We start from the raw sequence: 3,422 nt of genomic DNA on the forward strand, positions 1-3,422 counted from the left end.
CAGGCTTGTGTTTTTTGGTTTATGTTTTTGCTGCTAGAGGGCAGCCTTTCACTACATACAGCTTTGTATTGGCTGTGCGCTCTTGCCTAACATCCTGGAGCTGTGATAAAGGGGAGATGGAGCGGAGGGAGTTGAGGAGTATGGCAGAGCTGTGTCTCTCTAAGCATCCAGAGGACAGATGTTGGTGCAGTAATTATCTGTTTTAAGACCGATCAGCTGGGCTTATAGAGCACCCTCTTTCTGCTGGATTCACACATCACCACAGTACTAGGCTTTGATGAGTCTTTCTGTGCCAACTAAATCAGTAATGATCCAAACAGCTGGATGTCCTTTTCACCAGTCAAAGTTAAATCAACAGAAGGGTGACTGAGAGCACGCACCAAAAGAAAAAAAGTGTGAAAAATGTTTGGTACTATTTGTTATTTAAACTACAACCTTTAACTTGATACAAGAAAACATTGTTTCCCTGACATGATACAATGTATCCGTAGGAACCCACAAGCCTTCCACACACATGTGGTTCGTCATTTCCTTTCAAAATTACCCATGTCAGCATTTTCTGTCCCGATGTCCCAATCAGCAGGATGACATCGATTGTCAGTGTCTTCAAAAACTGTTAAGAATGACAAACTCATATGGTGTGCCAAGATTTGGTTCTGTCCAGACACAACAGATACATGGTAGAACCTGTACGTTGTATATACTGTCTGTATGCATATACTTTACAGAATCATCCACTCCATGTCCACCACTGCTGGCTAGGCAAACTTTACCTCAACTTATTAGAAGCTGACTTAAAGTGCTGAGTAAAATACACTGTTGGTGTTGTGAGTGCTCTTAAGACATGCAAGCTGAAAGCCTTTCTGCAGAAATAGGAGCTGTTGAGAGGATTAAGAAGGGATGGTCAGAGTCCCGAGAACACATTTATTCCTGTCAATCTTTAGATCCTCTTTGACATTTACAGATTAGCTGCACATACGTCAAGAAGAAGACATTTGTGAAACACTCCGGATTCTCCATCATCGTTGATTACATTTTTCGCTCCTTTCGTGTTATAACTAGAACAGGGAAACCTGATCACATCAGTCAAGGATGTAACTACACTGGTATGTCACTTTCAGAACAGCTGTTTTGTTACTTTTTACCACTGTCCTTCTTTATATGCTTACAACTTAATCTGATAAATTGGGCTTCATCCACTCCCAACAAACAACCTGCTTAATAGTTATCTCAAAGTTTCATTACACAATGAAAATCAACTTGCAGAGGCTGATCAATATGAAGCAAATACATATCTCAAATAACCTGGTAATTTATTTTTATTTTTTTGGCTTTTTTTTTTGTTATGCTTTTATTGATAGTGTAGAGACAGAGTTGAAATGAGGCAGAGAGGGGAGCGACATGCAGAGAACGACCGCGGACCGGAATCGAACCCTGGTCCGCTGCTGGCCGAGGCCCATGGGGGGGACGCCCTACCAACTGAGCAAAGGGCGCCCCCATAACCTGGTAATTCTTCACAGTAAATTATGAATTCCTCCAGTGGGTAATGTTGTGATTGGCCATAAGAGCAAAAAGGATCAAAAACGTTTTTGCAGTTTGGAGTAAGCACGCCAAGGTTCCTGCTGTGCGACTGGTTTTAAGGCCCTCACTGGTGATTTTTATTTAATTTTTTTACACAATTTCACAATTTTAATTAATTGGTGAAAATTGTACAAATGTTTTTGTGGTACATTCCAATCTCCACACTAAGTCAACTGTGTCCATATATCCTATCAGTATACTACAACAAGTAGTACAACAACATCTTAAGAATAAAATCATTTGTTTAGTGATTATTGTTTGGTTGTTTGTTTGTTTGTTTGTTTGCTTTTTGAAGTGAAAAATAGGAACTTTCCCAAATAACGGTCCTTTAAAGCCAATAATAATATATATCTGATGGACCACAGGCAAAGCATTCAAATCCTACTCATCTGACCCCTGTCCAGTAAAATACAAAGGTTCTGAAAAAGGAATAATGCAACATGTATCAGATTCATAAATAAACTTTGCCTGTCTGTCTTTGAGCTTCTCTCACTGTTTTCCCCGTCTTTCAGTTCCTCATTCTCTCCAGATGTTTCCCGCTCTCCCCCTCTCTGTGACCCCCCCCCCCCCCTTTTTTCCTCCCTCATTATAAAGACCATTTCTGACTGCTGCCCTCCTACACATCACTTGCCACCCAGTCAGTTGTTTGAGCCCAAATGCAATGTGATTGGTGTTGGGTGAAGATATTGGGACTTGTGTGAGAAACATGTGCAATCAGTGTAAACAAGCCAAGTCAATCCAGATGATCTAAACCGCTTTACTTATAGGTCCCCTAAAACACCACTAACAATCCCTTATTGCGTTGGGAAACTGTGTGCACAATTACAATTGACAAAAAGGTCAACGTTGAAGCAGAAAATGGGACTGAGTTTCTTGTTTTCATAAGTTGGCCAAACTGTTGTACCCTATATCTGATCATCTGTCTGCTCATGTTTCTTGCCCCATCCGGACCTCAATTTAGGGCTGTCACTTTATTCCCAGAATGTACGTCACTTGGGGAGCACATTGTCATTATTACTGATTCAAATGGATGAAGAAGTCAAACTCACCATCCACCACGTCTTGGCACTGACATCATAACACAGTTGCCACTTCACCGAGCTGTCTGCCTCGCTGCAGCCTCCTGGCATTGCCGACATCGCCATGACAACAGAGGGGAGCCGTCGAAATGTCAAACAACCATGGCTTTGGAGAAGAAGAAAAAAAAAACAGGATTTGTGGTAAGCAAATATACGGTGTCGTGTATTTGCCGCTTTTTCTCAGTATTTCCCAGACTTATTCCAGTTTGTTGGATAGAAATCTGTTACTGTCCTGTGAGAGTTCAATTCCAGTCCCTGTAGATCCCACTTGTAGTTTGTCTGTGTAGACGAGACAGAGTGCTCCTTGGATTTGATGTCCGGTTTCAGAAATTCAGAAACATGTTATTCACTCAGAGATTTTGACCACAGAGCCTGCACAACTTAAAAACACACCTATAACTATAGTTGACAGATCTAGCACCGCTTCTCCTCTCAGTCCTGCTGGACTACTGTTGAATAAAACCACTACAAGGTAGAACAATTCACTAGTTCCAGTCCTATATGTTACATTTAAATGTTCCACTTTCACTCACACACACACACACACACACACACACACACACGCAACTCTTTCTTCGTACACTGAGCCTCTTACCTGCCAATCTAAGCTATGGTCCTTGTTGTGTCTTCCACAGCTTCAAGTAAATCCTCTGCACCCCACAAACACATTTTTGCTGTAAAACATTTCATACAGCAGCTAAATAAAAGTTCAAAGTTACTTGGATGGATTTATTTCCATTCAAGTAAAACTCATTATACTGG

This window comes from Ammodytes marinus (assembly GCF_949987685.1).
Source record: "Ammodytes marinus genome assembly, chromosome: 8".
Classification (NCBI taxonomy): domain Eukaryota; kingdom Metazoa; phylum Chordata; class Actinopteri; order Uranoscopiformes; family Ammodytidae; genus Ammodytes; species Ammodytes marinus.